Raw genomic sequence first — 18,783 nt, 5'->3', positions numbered from 1 at the left:
TACTTAGATAAAACCTTGGAGTACCTTGGACGATTTACTGAGACCGAGGTTAAACACATAACTCGGAATCTCAACAACAGAGCAGACGCCCTCTCCAAGCTAGCTAGTACCAAGCCAGGAGGGAATAATAGAAGCCTAATCCAAGAAACTCTCCAAGAACCCTCAGTTACAAAAATAGAGGGCAGACAAGATGTCCTTGAAGTATCTGGATTGGACCTCAAATGGATGAACCCACTAATCGAATATATAAAATTCGACATCCTACCCAAAGAGGAAAAAGAGCCTAAGAAGATCTTGAGGGAAGTACTTTGTTGAAAAATATCCTTTATATAAGGGGGATCTCAACACCATTATAGAGGTGTGTCCCGACCTCAAGGACGACAGAAGTCTTGGAAGAAATCCATAATGGTATCTGCGAAAATCATTTCGGAGCAAGGTCTCTGACTAGGAAAGTCATACGAGCCGGGTTCTACTGGCCCACCTTGCAAAGAGATGCCACTGAGTTCGTAAAGAGGTCTCAACCATGCCAAATGCATGCAAACTTCCACGTCACTCCCCCCGAAGAGCTCATAAGCATAACTTCTCCATGGCCTTTTGCAAAATGGGGATTGGACCTGTTAGGACCCTTTCCTCAAGCGCTTGGACAAGTAAAATACCTAATAGTGGGGGCAGACTACTTCACGAAGTGGATCGAAGCAGAATAATTGGCCACCATCACCACCCAGAGAAGTAAAAAATTCCTCTACAAGAACATTATCACAAGGTATGGGCTACCTCACTCCATCACGATGGATAATGGCACTCAGTTCACCGATTCTACCTTTAGGAACCTAGTAGCCAGTATGAAGATCAAGCATTAGTTCATCTCGGTAGAACACCCACAAGCAAATGGACAAGTCGAGGCAGCCAACAAAGTTATACTGGCAGGGTGAAGAAAAGGTTGCAAGATGCAAAGGAAGCATGGGCTGAGGAGCTCCCTCAAGTACTATGGGCTTGGACCACACCTTAGTCTGCCATAGGAGAAACACCCTTCCGACTTGCTTATAGCGTAGAAGCCATGATACCAGTTGAAATCAATGAGCAAAGTCCAAAGGTAAGCTTCTACGACGAGGTTGGAAATATACAGGGGCACAAAGAAGAACTCGAACTACTCCCCGAAGTTCGAGAACAAGCCCAGTTAAGAGAAGCAATGTTAAAGCAAAGGATGACAAACAGATACAACAAAAAAGTCATTCGAAGAAGCTTCGCCCCGGACGACTTGGTCTTGATCAGAAATGGCATTGGAGTTAACAACTCTGGGGATGGAAAGCTTGCTGCCAACTGGAAAGGGCCATACAAAATTAATGAGGTCCTAGGAAAAGGCTACTACAAGGTTACCGACTTGAACGGCATTGAATTACCTAGGTCGTGGCATGCTTGTAATATGAAAAGGTACTATAGTTAAAAGCGAACTCCACTCCCTGATGTAACCTTTTTCCCGACTTCATGGTTTTTTTCCCAAAAAGAAGGGTTTTCCTGAAGGAAATTTTAACAAGGCATCAAAGTGGAGGCTAAGGGGCAACAATTTTCAACCCCTTAGTAGCAAAAAGTACCTTTGTGAATAAATAAAGATCTTTTTTCTACATCTCTTTGTAAATTCCATTTAAATTACTATCATTTTTCTACAAAACGCGCCGAACTTAAGCTCGACAAAACGTGAAAATCCCATGACCGACCTAAGTGGTCGTCAGGATAAAACGACGAGATACAAGTCGGCGTAAAGAGGTTATACAAGCAGATCATGATAACTCAAAAATATCACGACCAATAAGTCAGAAAAACCGAGAAGAATTAAAATGTATCGCAAAAATAACGTAAGTTATGAACAATTCTTCTAAGAAAAATTTGAATTCATAAGGAATACCAAAAAGAGATCAAAAGGAAAAAACTTCAAAAAAGGCAGGAACTGTCTCAAGTCTTTGAAATATCCAAAAACTTAGACAAAATACAGCCTGCAGGATAAAAGGTTTTTTCAGAAAAAAAAGATAATAGAGGTTTTCTATAAGAAATCTAGCAAAAGAATATGGCAAAAGCATACGCACACAGGATATTTCTTAAAAGCCCTTATCCAAAAAGGGCAGATTAATGAAGTAACTTTTTAGTTAACGGCCATAACAGGCCAGAAAAGTCAATAACAAACCATCATAAAAACGACAAAAGAAAAAATTGTTCTACAAGGGGCCCATAAGTCGGGCTCCAAATAGCTCAATTCAATTAAAAGAAGAAAAATTAAGAGTCACCTGAAGGGAGAAAAGTTGGATCAGCAGCAGGGGAGGACGGAGTAGTCTCTTCGGCAGCAAGGGTCGGAACATCCAAAGACGTCGGCTGAGACCCCTCCAGTTGTTCCTCATGAGGAGGAGACTCACAATTCTTTGGCCACGAGTCTTCAGCTCAGAGTCTGTCTCGGGTCGGGGAGGAGAAACGATAGCCGCGTTCACAACAATCTTATCAGGATCAAGAGGGGAGAGATCCAGGCCAGGAGCAATCACTCCGACTTGCTCTTTAAAAATTCTCCAGGACTCTTCCGAGCTCTCCGCCATGGAGTCCTCTAACTTTTGATAAGCCTCCCGACCTTTCTCCAACTCCCAATTGAGATTGATGTTCTCAGTAAAGACCCTCACATAATTTTGCTCCGCCTTCTCCTTCAGACCCTCCGCCATGGCACACTGGCCCATCAACCTCTTCTCCCTCTCCTAGAGTCGGGTCCTTTCCCCCTGCAGCACAACAACCTCTTCCTTAAGCTTCTTCTCCTCCTCCTAATAAAGGAAAATCCTCCCTTCCAACTCCTCAACCTTTTGGGTTGAGCCCAATGAGCTCAGGGGAGTTTTTTCCAAAATATCAAGGAGCTTCTTGCATACTCCAGCCGCCTGAACACTCTCCTGAACTAAGATATTGAGATGGTTTTGAACGGAAGCAACATCCATATTAATTCGTGTATGAGGATAGATGTGATTTCGAACAAACTTAGGGCCATCAAAATTAGCTTCCTCAGAAAAAGAAGAGTCAGACTCTGACGTCTTGCGCTTCTTCTTCTCGGGTTCAGGAGGAGTTTGGATGGGGGGAGAAAGAGAAGAGGCAGGATCAGAAGTTATTAAAATGGGACGAGAAGAGTTAGAACCTTTCTCCACCATTTCTAAAAAAGGAGAAAACAAAGAATTAGTCTACAAATCAGAAAAAGTAGGAAATAGCAAATCGGAGGATTACAAGTTGGCAGGGTATCTAAATCGACAACAAAGCTACCTAATTGGATCCGCACAAAACTCGAAGACCCTTGATGAAACTTCTTGGTGTCCAGATTAGGGGCCCTTCCCCAAACTTCTCAGAAGAATCCTACAACAGCCTCCTCAACCTCATCTAAGTCATCCAGACCATACTTTTCCATAGGAGAAGCCTCTAACCAGTATAGAGGAAAGCGGGGAGAAGAATTTTTGTACAGAAAAAAGGGATGGTGACCCTCTACGGCTTGAACTTTAAAGAAAACGATTTAGAAATCATGAAAAGATTTATCAAAAATGGAGAAAACTTTCTGACCTTGAATGGCCCGGAAAGAAATCAACTATTGCTTATTATTTTGCCCACTAAAAGGCTTGGTCATATGAAAGAGATAGAAAAAGATCTTCAAAGAGGTCGGGAAGCCCAACTCTCGACTAACAAGCTGGTAAATTTTCATAAAACCCCAAGAATTGGGGTGGAGCTGAGTGGGAGCAACTCGGCAATGGTTCAAAACCTCTATCTCAAAGTCAGAAAAAGATAAAAAAAAAACCCAGACGGGTGAAAAGACTCTCATACATAAAAAAGAAATGAGGGTCAGTATCGGTAGCCCTCCCAAAACAAACCCGGTCTTCGGGACCCGGGGCCAACAACTCATACTTAAGCTCATCCTCCTCTAAAAGGCAAATCCTATGAAGAACACGAAGTTTGGAGAGATAGTTGGTATCCACTAGGGGTTCTTCCCCAAGAATAGTAGCATCCACCCATTGCGAAAGAAACTCGAGAGAAGACATCTTTTGCAGTAAAAAGAAGTAGGTAAAAAGACAACGAGACCTACAAAGAAAAACGAAAAGGAGATCAAACACAGTGACCCTAAAGGATCAAAGCAAGCCCCACAATAAAATAGAATCACTAGGCTTACGGATAGACTCGCTATGAACACGCCAAAACTCCTCTAAAAATACAAAGTAGAGCATTCAATAATGAAGAAGAGAAGGCTAACCTTTGTATATGGAGGTAAAAGCAAGCAGGAACAACAGTGAAGCACTCCAAGAAGGAAGAGAAAAAGCTTTCTCCTTGAGAAAATGAGGATTCTGGGTAAGAGATTTTAGAAAATGAAAAAAACAGAAGAAAGAGACGGAAAAGTATTTATAAATACGCCAGGGGAAAAATAGTAAAACGAGGCTATCATTAAAGATACGCGCCGTTACCAATGTAACTGCTCCCCACGTGTAAATACGAAACCCCTAATAGATGCGACGTTTGATTAGATGCAACTGTTGAAAATTTTTAAAATCACGTCGGTTCTCACTTCACATCGGCTACAAGCCCGAGATCAAATACTCGAATCCAACTCATACCTAAAAGAAATTGGATTCAAGTAGGGGCATTATTCATACCCTGACCCAACATTAGGGCCCAAGTCCAAATGAGCCAAAAAGGCCAATCTAAAGATTGGCGTTCGCTACTCACCGGCCTCCTCAGAAGAGGTCGGGTTCGACACGCACTCCACTTTAAGGAAGTCGGGATCGAAGATTAGCTGGCAGATCACCCTTATTCAAATAAGTAACTGCCCCTAAAATCTCTCAACCCACTTTCAGGAGACCTATCTCAACTTTCCTAAGATAAAGGGATGGTTATCCACCTGAAAAGGTGAAACTACTCCAACTGTGGTTATTAGTTCACCACTATAAATACCCTGACACCTCTCAGGTATCTCCAAGTTCTAATATTCTCTAAACCTGCTAAAATCCTTTGCTGACTTAGGCATCAGAGTGTCTTTGCAGGTACCACCCCATTCTTTCATACACTCAAGTCGGACGGCGGCTCACAAACATAAACCAAATTGAAGACCATCACATCTTGACATTTGGACCAACCTTACAAGCCCAATCCATTAAGTTCAGGTTACATACGTAACAGTTCATATCGTAGTTAATATTTTGAACTTGCGAATCGCATGCACCTTAAAAAACATACAAGTTTATTTATAAATGTATATATCTCTTTAGAGAAGGTATTTATACTCAAATCTAATTAAAAATCAAACAAATACATTAATTCTTATCGTACAGAGAGATATAATATTTGAATAAATTTGAATATGCTTGAATACAAATATTTTCAAACAATAAAACATAGAGTGGCTATAACAAAATACAAGCACATTCGAAGACCAAATGAAAAATAAAAAATCAAATTTAAGAATAATCATTATATAATTAAAGAAATGAAAACATGGGTGAATTAATAATAACAAATGATGAATTCTCGTTTCTACTTTAAAAAGATTAACTTCGATTAGAAAAACCAAAAAATAAATTATTATTATATGAAATAAGTAAAGAAAAAAAAACAAATTAAAAACTAAACAAAAGATTTTGAATCTTGAATATTTACACATTTACTCATGAACTATAACTATATAATGTTCAACTGTATATGGATTTAAAAGAGAATTGACAAAATTATTAAAAAGTTATGGTTAAAAATATTGAAATTATTGACAAATTTTACTATAATTAATTATTAATTATGAACAAATTTTATAATCAATATATAATATTTTTCATAAATAATATTTAAAAGAGAAACTCATAAAAACTAATACCAAAATGTGCTACATCAACATATTTGATGTCAAAATATTATGAGTTTAAAATATAAAAGTAATATATGAAAAAAGTTATTATATATTTTTGATGTATACATAGCATGTTGTTTGAAATAACAGTAATTTTTTGACAAATGAAAAATTCAGACACTGATAAAAATTATCATAAAAAGTTGAAACTAAAATTATACTTATACAAGATAAGTTTTATTCAATAAAAATGATAAATTATTAAAGAGTAAAGTATCGTTTTTATCCCTAACGTTTAGGGTAAGTCTTAAAGTTGTCCCTAACATTTCAATCGTCCTATTTAAGTCCCTAACGTTTCAAAATTGACTCAATGTTGTCCTGCCGTTAGGGATCCGTTAACAGAATTGACGGTGGGACAAAATTGAGACGATTTTGAAACGTTAGGAACTTAAATAGGACGAAAATGTTGGGAACAAAAACGATACATAAAAATAAATTTTAATTTAATTTTATCTTTTAATAATATCAATCTTTTAATTACATCTAAGTAAATTATACTTAATTACATTACTTTCATTTTAAATAAATTTATTTTTTTATAATTTTAAAAAATTTTGATACATTAGAGACAAAATGTATAATTTATATTTTATTGTATATATATTATTTTTTTCTTTTCTGTAAGTTTATATTCTAGCCATTCTACAAACATTTCATGATAACAAAAAATCTTTAAGATTAAAATAAAGAAATTAATTTATTTAGGGTGAAAGTAATATGATTAAGTGTAATTTACTTAGATGTGATTAAAAAACTAATTGAATACTATGTATAGTAAAAAATTAATATTATTGAAGGATAAAATTAAAATTATTTCTATGTATCGTTTTTGTCCCAACGTTTTCGTCCTATTTAAATCCCTAACGTTTTAAAATCGTCTCAATTTTGTCCCGTCGTCAATTCTGTTAACGGATCCCTAACGGCAGGATAACATTGAGTCAATTTTGAAAAGTTAGGGACTTAAATAAGACGATTGAAACGTTAGGGACAACTTTGGGGCTTACCCCAAACGTTGGGGACAAAAACGATACTTTACTCATTATTAAATTTTTGTTCATAATTTCATAAATACCCCTCTCCTTTCTTTTTCCTTCTCTAATCTTAACCCTACCTTCCATCTTTCTCTGCCACCATAATCCCTTCCACCGTCACCATCCCCTCCACCATCTTCACCCTCTCTTAGAATTGTATGCAATAATAAATTTTTATCCAAAAATTAAAAAATGTAATTCAAGACCCTCAATCTATAATGAGATGATCCACAAGGAGACTTCCGTTCTTACTTCTTACACTAAACAGATAACCCAATCTTTTTTTGACATATTATTACATACACAAATCTCAAATAGGAAAAAGTTACAATATTTTCAACTCTTCTTATGAGTACATTGAATCAAAAGAGAAAGCTTAATCAAACCGAAGGAAGAATCTTCTTAACAATTCTTGGCTAAGAATAGTTATATGAGAATCAAGAGATTTGATGGTTTCTTCCTTCTGCTTTTCCAAATTAGCCAGAGCCTCTTGAAGCTCAACCTCCACCTTTTTCCTCCCTTCTGCAATCTTCAACTCTACCTCAGCTTGTGTCTCCTTCTTCATCTGATTCAACGTTTCCACCGATATCTTCGCCCTTGCTACCTTCATCATGGTCATGACCTGCTCTTCCAGCTGCTTCACCTCCTCTAATGTGTCATTCACGCTGCTCAGCCTCTCCCTAATGGCTGCATCTCTCTCATCCATGAATTTTTTTTAGAGGAGTAAAGTACACCTTTTCTAGTGCCACCATGAGGAGCAAGAACTCAACCATGATGATTGGAAGGATCAGAATGAAGTCAAAGAGTGTTGCCTTCTCGATCTCCTTCGTGAGTGACGGAGGCACGAGTGCCAGCGATGTGGCTGCCAGTATAAAGAGGAGACGAGGGCGGAGGGGGAGGTGGTGAGAGGTAGTTGGGGTGGAGAAGAAAATGGAGTGGTAGTGCTTTTGGAGTTGGTGATAGTTGAAGGAAAAGGAAGGGTGAGGAGAGTGAAGGGGATGGTGACGGCAGAAGAGATTGTGGTAGCAGAGAATGGTGGAGGGATAGAAGGTAGAGGAGGGAGGGGTGGTTAAATTGTTAAGGTTAAGGTTAGGGAATGAAAAAGAAAGGAAAGGGATATTTATGAAATTATGAAAAAAAGCTTTAATTATTGGTCATTTTTGTCGAATAAAACTTATCTTGTATGGGTATAACTTTAGTTTCATTTTTCATGATCAATTTTGTCAGCGTCTGAATCTTTTACGATAAAAAATAATTATTTACTCTATGAAATCATATATGATTATGAATTATCAATGCGGGATTGTCCATAAGTAATTGAAGATTTCAATTACGCATGCATTGTATAAATTTTATGAAAATTCGTCTTTGTTTTCCTTTATGTATTACTCTTGGAATATAGCTATTCCGGCGTAGCCCAATAAGGGCTAGAGGTCCAACATGTGGACTGCTGACCCGAAAGGGCCTCAACCCGCACAAGAAGATGACCCGTACATCATTTCTCTCCTGGATGAAGACCTGGATAGCTGGCAGAAGCTTCCAAACGAACGGGCCCAAGTCAAAGGGTCCAACTGGGTACAAGGTATAAATGGGAAGGGACCTACCCCTCCCTAGAGGTAAGTTAATTCTACCCTAATTAGTTGTCTCATCGTACGGATGCATACTTTAGCATCAGAGTGTCCTTGCAGGTGGCCCCACCTGCCGACCCACAGACGATCGGAATAACACCTCTCCATAAAGCTCGCTGCCAGGTCTAGAAACACCCTATTGACCCGACGTCTATCCGATCCATTACTCCAATGAGAAACTGAATATTGGCATCGTCTGTGGGAACCTGACCCAATTATGAAGCTCATCTCTCGTACAGAAGAGGTACAGGTGAGGGAAGGAGCCCGCCTACGGAGCAAGGTGAGTTTGGGGACCTCACAGGAACGTCCGAGGTCCCCGTCTCGCCAGGGCACCACCCACATCCGGTCTCCTCAGAAACACCCGTTTGGTTGTATTAGGAGTGATAGCTCTCGGATTATGAAAGAGCTCAGACACAGAGTGCAAAACTTGGAGAGGGAACTGGCAGCAAGAGACCGTTATCATCCTAAACACAGCCAGGACTCTCATCCAAGCCTGTTACGAACCTGATCTCCCATGAAGAGGTTAGAAGACCATAGGAAGAGTCCTAGTAGGGATGATGATCGTGACCAAACTGACGTTTAGTCCCTCACCTACACTTATGGTAGGTCGGAGGACCGTGGGGAGTGAAGGATAGACAAAGGAAAGAAATAGTGAAATCCCATTATAATGATAGCTACTTCTTTCCACCCATCTATCCTCTAGGTTCGTAGTGCAAAATTCAGAATCCACAAACTAATCGGCAAGTGCATCGGATCGTACCAAGTAATACCTCAGATGAGTGATTTGTTTAGTTAGACAAGTAGAAAATGATGTTTTGAGGGTTTAATTGCATTAAACAGTAAATTCAAAGAATTAGAAAGCAAGTAGTAAACGGGTTGTGAAGATTATATGAGAGACAGTTAAGGTTTCAGAGTTGTTTATTTTCCGAATTTCTATTTCTTACCAACTACTTTAATCATGCAAGATTTAATTCATGGCAAACTATATTTGACTAAACCCGAATTCCTTAGTAATTTAGTCTCCTATAACCTAGTTAATCACCAATTCCTTGGTCAACTAATTTTAATTAGAGGTTTAAGTCCAATTCTACTTTATCAACCACAAAAACTCTAATTACCCAAATATAAGAGGATTATATGTCACGTATCCCATTAAGTATAGATAATTAGTTATTTAGGAGAAATTATTTTCAAACTGTTGTTCAAGTAAATTACTTTTCCAAGATTTAACGAGAACAAAATTAGAATAAGGGTTATTCTTCCGATCTACCCAAATCCTTAAGATGAAGAATGAAAACAAATCCTTGAAATTGAAATCAATACATTAATTAAAATAGAAGAGTAACAGTATTAGTCTATAGAATAAATAGAGTTTTTAACCTTAATAGTGGAGGTTTAGTTACTGATGGCTCAGAGAGAAAACAAGGGTTTCAAAGTGTAAAGTGTAGAATGTGGTGCATAAGAGAGAAGAGAGCCCGAAGGGCTAAATTTTTTTCCTTTTTATATCTAACCTAATTAATGTAAAATATATTGTCTAAAGCTAAATAATATCTTTTTCTATAGTAAATAATATAAAGTTTTAATCAAAAAGTCCTTGAAGATCTCATTGCTAGCTCGTGGAGACGTGGGGACCACCACAAAATCCTAAAGCTGGTGCCAAACATGGCCCGCGTGTGCTTATTGCTTTATCTTGATCTTGGCATCAAACTTGGAGATCCTAATTTTGGCTCCACCATGCCAGCGTGAATGGGGAGCTTGTGATGATCTTGGCACCAAACTTGGAGATTGCCACTCTTGGGGTTGTAATGGCTCCATTTCTTCCTTCTAAACTCTGTCAAATCCACCCGAATACTACCTGAAATAAACCAAATTGCACACAACTCAAAGTAGCATTCATAGTGGCTTAAAAATACTTAAATCTTGATTAAACTTAACAAATTCGAATGCAAATTCACTAGAAAAAGATAGAAAAGATGCTCACGCATCACAACACCAAACTTGAATTGTTGCTTGTCCTCAAGCAATCAAAACTAATATCAACTTAAGATATGAATTTGTATGAGAGTTGAGTGCTCAATTAATCTCCTATCTATCTCAAAGTGGAGTTAATAACACTGAAACTCTGAATAGTTTCGGCATCTCACTATCCTTTGAATCTTAGGAATATTAATGTCATTCGAAATTAGAATCCTGATAATATTATGAATTCTCTTGCCTTTTTACATCGGATTAATCCTTGAACACAACAATTTTCTTTTCTTTAGTGCTTTGCACCTTGAGCCTAGCCGTGACTTTAAATGTTTTGTCTCAAGCTTTACTTGACACAGAAAACGCCACAAGCACTTAACTGGAAAACTCTTTTGAGTTCTGATTTCTCTTTTAATTGCTCCAAGATAGTGGTGCTTAAAGCCTTTGGCATACTCTGCATTTACACTTGGTCTCGACTCTTAGTGCTCTGTCTCAAGGATTACTTGACACATTCACACCATAAGCATATGGCTAGGAAAATAACTCTTTTGAGGTTTTAATCATACTTGACCTTCCTAGCCATTGATGTTCAAAGCTTTGGACCTTACCTTTTATTCTCTTTTTCTTTTTGCTGTTTCTTTTGCTTCAAGGATTAATTTCTTATTTAATTTGGAGAATTTATAATAGTTCCCTAAATTCTTGTTCCTCATGCATCAACATCCTTTGTTTTAAATTCAAATATGCACTATTCATATCATTCATTCAAAGTCACAAGTAACACTACTACATTTAAGCAAATAAAACTACTCTTAAAAATAAACTCAATTTCTCATGCAATACATCGCTTCTTTTTTTTTCTTTTTAGATTCAAGCTCACTGAGCGGTATATGAGACATTGTTTTTCAATTTAAAAACAAATAATAGAATTAAACTAAAATCTAGGAATTGAAAATACTAAAGATTATGCAACAAAATAAACAAAGCAACAGAAAATAGGAATATAACATAATAGGAACAAAAAGAAAATAGGAAGTGAAAAAGGGACTAAACCACCTCAGTCGCCACGGTGGGGGTCTCTCTGCTTAGGCTGTGGTCCATATGGTCCTCTCAAGAGCCCAAAGTCATGTCTTAGCTGAACAAGCTCATGGGGTTGAGTTTCTTGCTTTGTTGGCAACTGATGGAGAAGAGTATTCTGAATATCCTATGTTGCCCTCATTTGATCAAAGGAGGAAGTAAGTTGCTCCTAGCAGCTATCCTGTGTCATCCTCATCTGCTCAAGAGAGGATGTGAGCTGCTGCCAGTACTCCTGAGGTGGAAAAAATTGTCCCCGAGGCAAGGGAGGCTGGTCTTGCTGAGCCTTTTCTTTGGCTTGCTCTCCTCTGTGAATCTTCTAGTATTCCCTGACCTATTTCATATTCTTCTTAGTGATAGGACTCTAAACTGGAATAGGGAAATCGTGATCTACCTTCACCCTAGCAATGTCACATAGGTGGTAAATGAGATGTGGGAAGCCCAGCCTATCATGCTTAGAGGAGTTGGAGGCAATGCTATAGATTTGTTGTCCAATGATGTCCTCTACCTCCACCTTCTCTCCCTTCATAATGCAGTGAATCATAGTGGCCCAGTCCACAATGCATTTGGACTGGTTACTAGTGGGCATGAGACACCTCCGGATGAAGTCAAGCCATCCCCTAGCCAAAGCAAGAAGGTCACTGCTCTTAAGTTGGTACGGTCTCCCTTCCAAACCTATTCTCCACTTGGCCCCTGGAATACATATATTAGCGAGCACTTGATCTAATTGCTGATCTCGGTTTACCCTCTTGCTGTAGGAATCTTCTTCCATGTGATCAATGAGTGGCAATCGGAAGGTTTGTCGAATATTCCTTAGGCTGAAGTCAAGGATTTTTTTCTCTCACAAAGCTTTGGTGGTTCTTGTCATTGACTCCAGTGACATCTTTGTATGTGACACAAAGGTTGCCATAAAATTCTTGAACCATCAATTGTCCGACCTCAGTGTGCTGATTGTACAGAAATTGACACCCTCGCTTTTGAATTTGGAACTGGATTTTCAGATACTCATTCGGTTGAAGTGCAAATTTCGCTTCCAGAATCACAAACCTCTTGAAAGTGACCTCAAAAAAATGCTCCTTATGTAATTTATAGCAAAATCTCCTTGAATCATAAGAATCGGTGGCCTGTTCTTTTCCTTTCCTCTTTCTTGAGGTCTCAGTGGTCTTTAGTGCCATGAGAATAAACAAACAAAGCGACAATACCAAACTTGAAGCTTTACTCGTCCTCGAGCAAAATAAAATAGAGCGAGGAGGAAGAAAGAGGAGAAGAGGGATGGAAGCAATGTGGACGGAAGAGGAAAATAAAATAAAAGAGAAAAGGAAATTGTAATATATATATATATATATATATATATATATATATATATATATATATAAGTTGGGGAATAGAGTGTGGGGATGGGGTTAGTGGGTGAAGATTCGTTCAAAGGGTGGGGGTATTGGGAACAGAAAAAGAGGGTGTGGATGGGATTGGGGAGAAGATTTGGGGAAGGAAAACTTGTCAAGGTGGGGGTTGAATGAATCTAAGAGATTCAGTTTCACAATTGAAAAGATTTGGACAAAGAGGTCTAAAAAAACTTTGCTGGCGCCAAACTTGGAAAACCTGGCGTTTGGAGCTGCATGCCCAGCAACAATTTCCTTCTCTTGGCACCAAACTAGTTTTGCTAGTTTGGCGCCACCCTTGAATCTTTTTTTGGCCAGTGGTGGCACCAAACGCCAGGGGGACCAAGTTTGGCGCCACCCTAACAGTAAAAATTGGCACTTTCTTTCTTATTGGTAGCGCCAAACTCCAGAAACCTAGGTTTGGCACCACCCCTCCAGTAAAATCCTCCATCTTGTGTGCATCACCTGGCGCCAAACATGGAAATCCCAAGTTTGGCGCCACCCCTCCAAGAGAAATTCCTCAAAATTATGTCACACCTGGTGCCAAACTTGGAATTTCCAAGTTTGGCACTACCTCTCCAGGGAAAAATGGCTCCAATTCGCTTCGTATGTGGTGCCAAACTTGGGCTGGCTAAGTTTGGCGCCACTCTGCTTGAATCTAACTCCTCTAGGGTGTCTGAAATTCCTTCTGAGTGCACCTGTTCCTATTTTAATCACTCTGCATGAACAAAACACATATAAAACAAAGGAAAACTACAGAATTATCATCAAAAGATAAATATAAATAAAAAGAAAAGTAAACTGAGCATGAAATCAAGGGATACTATGGTTAGGTTGCCTCCCAACAAGTGCTTCTTTACCATCACTAACTTGATGGTCAGTTTTGCTAAGTTAGTAGATGAGTGGACCTTTAGCGATCGATCTCGCCTCTAAGATAATACTTCAACCTCTGGCCATTGACTAAGAATAGTTTATCAGAATTCTATTCCTAAAGTTCCACGTGACCATACGGTGATACTTTGCTTACCACAAAAGGTCTGAACCAACATGACTTCAGCTTCCCGGGAAAGAGCTAGAGCCTTGAATTGAACGATAAAACTTGCTGGCCTGGCTCAAAAGCTCTTGTGGCTATCTTCTTGTCATGCCACATCTTGGTCTTCTCTTTATAGAGCTTGGCATTGTCATAAGCAGATGCTCGTAACTCATCAAGCTTATTTAGTTAGAGCAGCCTTTTTTCTTCTGCAGCCTTGGCATCAAAGTTCAGGAGCTGTATTGCCCAATATGCTCTGTGCTCCAACTCCACTGGCAAGTGAGAGGCCTTACTATATACTAACTGGTACAGGGACAACCCTATAGGGGGTCTGATGAGCGGATAATTTATACGCTTTTTGGCATTGTTTTAAGGTAGTTTTTAGTAGGATCAAGTTACTTTTAAGGATGTTTTCATTAGTTTTTATGCTAAATTCACATTTCTGGACTTTACTATGAGTTTTTGTGTTTTTCTATGATTTCAGGTAATTTCTGGCTGAAATTGAGGGACCTGAGCAAAACTCTGATAAAAGGCTGACAAAGGACTGCTGATGCTATTGGATTATGACCTCCCTGCACTCGAAATGGATTTTCTGGAGCTACAGAACTTCAAATGGCATGCTCTCAACTGCGTTGGAAAGTAGACATCCAGAGCTTTCCAGAAATATAAATAGTTCATACTTTATTCGTGATTAGATGACATAAACTGGCACTCAATGCCAGTTCCATGCTGCATTCTGGAGTCAAACGCCAGAAACACGTCACGAACCAGAGTTGAACGCCAAAAACACGTTACAACTTGGCGTTCAACTCCAAGATAAGCCTCAGCTCGTGTAAAGATCAAGCTCAGCCCAAATATACATCAAGTGGGCCCTGGAAGTGGATTTATGCATCAATTACTTACTTTTGTAAACCCTAGTAGCTAGTTTAGTATAAATAAAACTTTTTACACGTCTTTGATAGTCTAGTCTTTGATTGTATTATTTTGATCTTTTGATCACGTCTGGGGGCTGGCCATTCGGCCATGCCTAGACCTTCATCACTTATGTATTTTCAACGGTGGAGTTTCTATACACCATAGATTAAGGGTGTGGAGCTCTGCTGTACCTCGAGTTTCAATGCAATTACTACTATTTTCTATTCAATTCCGCTTGTTCTTATTCTAAGATATTCGTTGCACTTCAACATGATGAAGGTGATGATCCGTGACACTCATCATTATTCTCACCTATGAACGCGTGACTGACAACCACTTCCGTTCTACCTTAGACCGGGCGCATATCTCTTGGATTCCTTAATCAGAATCTTCGTGGTATAAGCTAGAATTGATGGCGGCATTCATGGGAATCCAGAAAGTCTAACCTTGTCTGTGGTATTCCGAGTAGGATTCCGGGATTGAATGACTATGACGAGCTTCAAACTCGCGATTGTTGGGCGTGATGACAAACGCAAAAGAATCAAGGGATTCTATTCCAACATGATCGAGAACCGATAGATGATTAGCCGTGCTGTGACAAAGCATTTGGACCATTTTTACTGAGAGGATGGGATGTAGCCATTGACAACGGTGATGCCCTACATATAGCTTGTCATGGAAAGGAATAAGAAGGATTGAAGGAATGCAGTAGGAAAGCAGAGATCCAACAGGGACAAGCATCTCCAGACACTTATCTAAAATTCCCACCATTGAATTACATGAGTAACTCTATCTTTATTTTCTGCTTATTTATTATTATTATTATTCGAAAACTCCATAACATTTACTATCCGCCTAACTGAGATTTACAAGATGACTATAGCTTGCTTCATACCAACAATCTCCGTGGGATTGACCCTTACTCACGTAAGGTATTACTTGGACGACCCAGTGCACTTGCTGGTTAGTTGTGCGGAGTTGTGACTAAGTGTGATTCACGTTTGAGAGCACTACCAAGTTATTGGCACCATTGTTGATGATCACAATTTCGTGCACCAAGTTTTTGGCGCCGTTGCCGGGGATTGTTTGAGTATGGACAACTGACGGTTCGTCTTGTTGCTCAGATTAGGTAATTTTCTTTTTATTTTTCTTCTCAAAAAAGTTTTCATAAATATTTTTTAAAATTTTTTCTTTGTTTTCGAAAAAATTATTCAAAATTTTTAAGAATGAATTCTAGTGTTTCATAAAGTATGTTGAAGCTTGGCTGGCTGTAAAGCCATGTCCAACTCAATTGGATTGAGGCTTCAAAACCATCAGCATAGAGGCAAGTTAATTGGAATATCAGTTGTTACATGCCTGATTTATATCTTCTAAAGCTGGCTGGCTATTAAGCCATGCCTAACCCTTGGATTGGAGATTTAGGCTAATATTGAAAGATTCTTGGAATTCTTATTAAAAATTTTGGATTTCTTATTTTCTTTTTTTTTTCTATATGTTTTTCGAAAAAAAATAAAAGAAAATCCAAAAAAATCATAAAATCATAAAAAAACCAAAAATATTTTGTGTTTCTAGTTTGAGTCTTGATCAATTTTTAAGTTTGGTGTCAATTGCATGTTTTTAAAAATTTATGCATTATTTTTCGAAAATTCATGCATTCATGGTGTTCTTCATGATCTTCAAGTTGTTCTTGTTAAGTCTTCTTGTTTGATCTTGATGTTTTCTTGTTTTGTGTCTTTTATTGTTTTTCATATGCTTTTTTGCATTCATAGTGTCCATGCATTAAAGATTTCTAATTTTGGTGTCTTGCATGTTTTCTTTGCATAAAAAATTTTTCAAAAATATGTTCTTGATATTCATCATGATCCTCAAAGTGTTCTTAGTGTTCATCTTGACATTCATAGTGTTTTTGCATGCATCATTGGCTTTGATCCAAAATTTTCATGTTTTGGGTCATATTTGTGTTTTTCTCTCTCATCATTAAAAATTCAAAAATAAAAAAATATCTTTACCTTTTTTCTCTCAAAATTTTGAAAATTTGGGTTGACTTAGTCAAAAAATTTTAAAATTAGTTGTTTCTTGTAAGGCAAGTCAAATTTTTAAATTTTAAAAATCTTATCTTTTCAAAACTTTTTCAAAAATCAATCTTTTTCATTTTTTATTTAATTTTCGAAAATTTAATGTTTTAGACTATTTTTCAAAAATTTTTTTTCTTAATTTTATCTTTATTTTCGAAAATTATGCTAACAATTAATATGATTGATTCAAAAATTTGAAGTTTGTTACTTTCTTGTTAAGAAAGGTTCAAATCTTTAAATTCTAGAATCTTATCTTTTAGTTTCTTGTTAGTTAAGTAATTAATTTTAATTTTAAAAATTAAATCTTTTCCAACCATATCTTTTTAATCATATCTTTTATATCATATCTTTTTCAAAATTTTATCTTTTTCAAAAATTTGATTTTAAAATATCTTTTCTAACTTCTTAACTTCTTATCTTCTTATCTTTTCAAATTTGATTTTAATATCTTTTTCAACTAACTAACTAACTTTTGGTTTGTTTCTTATCTTTTTCAAAACCACCTAACTAATTCTCCCTCTTAATTTTTGAAAATATCTCATCCCTTTTTCAAAATTCTTTTTAAATTAACTAATTGTTTTAAATTTTAATTCTATCTCACCTTTAATTTTCGAAAATCATTAACTGCTTTTCAAAATTAATTTTCGAATTCTCTCTCTCTCATCTTCCTCTATTTATTTATTTATTCACTAACACTTATCTTCATCTCAAATCACTACCTCTATCCTTACCCTTGTGTTTGGATTCTCCATTCTTCTTATTCCCTTTCTTCTTCTACTAATAATAAGGAACCTCTTTACTGTGACATAGAGGATTCTTCTTCTTTTTCTGTTCTCTTCTCTTTCATATGAGCAGGAACAAGGAAAAAGGCATTCTTGTTGAAGCTGATCCAGAACTTGAAAAGACTCTAAAGAGGAAACTAAGAGAAGCTAAATTACAACAATCCAAAGACAACCTTGCTGAAATTTTTGAACAAGAAAAGGAGATGGCAGTCGAACCCAACAACAATAATGCAAGAAGGATGCTTGGTGATTATACTACACCTACTTCCAAGTTTGATAGAAGAAGCATCTCAATTCCTGCCATTGGAGCAAACAATTTTGAGCTGAAACCTCAATTAGTTGCTCTAATACAACAAAACTGCAAGTTTTATGGACTTCCATCAGAAGATCCCTATCAGTTTTTAACTGAGTTCTTGCAGATCTGTGAGACTGTAAAGACGAATGGAGTAGATCCTGAAGTCTACAGGCTTATGCTTTTCCCTTTTGTTGTAAGAGACAGAGCTAGAACATGGTTGGATTCACAACCTAAGGATAGCCTGGACTCTTGGGATAAGCTGGTCACGACCTTCTTGGCTAAATTCTTTCCTCCTCAAAAGATGAGCAAGCTTAGATTGGATGTTCAGACATTCAAACAAAAAGATGGTGAATCCCTCTATGAAGCTTGGGAAAGATACAAGCAGATGACCAAAAGGTGTCCTTCTAACATGATTTCAGAATGGACGATTCTGGATATATTCTATTATGATCTGTCTGAGTTCTCTAAGATGTCATTGGACCATTCTGCAAGTGGATCCATTCACCTAAAGAAAACGCCTGCAGAAGCTCAAGAACTTATTGACATGGTTGCAAATAACCAGTTCATGTACACTTCTGAGAGGAATTCTGTGAATAATTGGACGCCTCAAAGGAAGGGAATTCTTGAGATTGATGCTCTGAATGCCATATTGGCTCAGAACAAAATGTTGACTCAGCAAGTCAACATGATTTCTCAAAGTCTGAATGGATGGC

General features: G+C 37.5%; 1 non-coding gene and 1 pseudogene across 1 annotated transcript; both read right to left on the bottom strand.

Annotated features, from left to right (window-relative positions):
- Positions 1–283: 283 nt before the first annotated feature.
- Positions 284–12,363, bottom strand: LOC112723761 (uncharacterized; annotated as a pseudogene).
- A 6,014-nt stretch (positions 12,364–18,377) lies between these two features.
- On the bottom strand, positions 18,378–18,486 carry LOC112717179 (small nucleolar RNA R71). The gene has a single exon (XR_003160598.1). It is a non-coding gene; the product is annotated as a small nucleolar RNA R71 (small nucleolar RNA).
- Between the last annotated feature and the right edge of the window lie 297 nt (positions 18,487–18,783).

The sequence above is a fragment of the Arachis hypogaea genome, chromosome 1 (genome assembly GCF_003086295.3).
Source record: "Arachis hypogaea cultivar Tifrunner chromosome 1, arahy.Tifrunner.gnm2.J5K5, whole genome shotgun sequence".
Taxonomy (NCBI): domain Eukaryota; kingdom Viridiplantae; phylum Streptophyta; class Magnoliopsida; order Fabales; family Fabaceae; genus Arachis; species Arachis hypogaea.
Note: the sequence above shows the minus strand (reverse complement) of the source record. Positions and strands in the feature narration are given on the sequence as shown.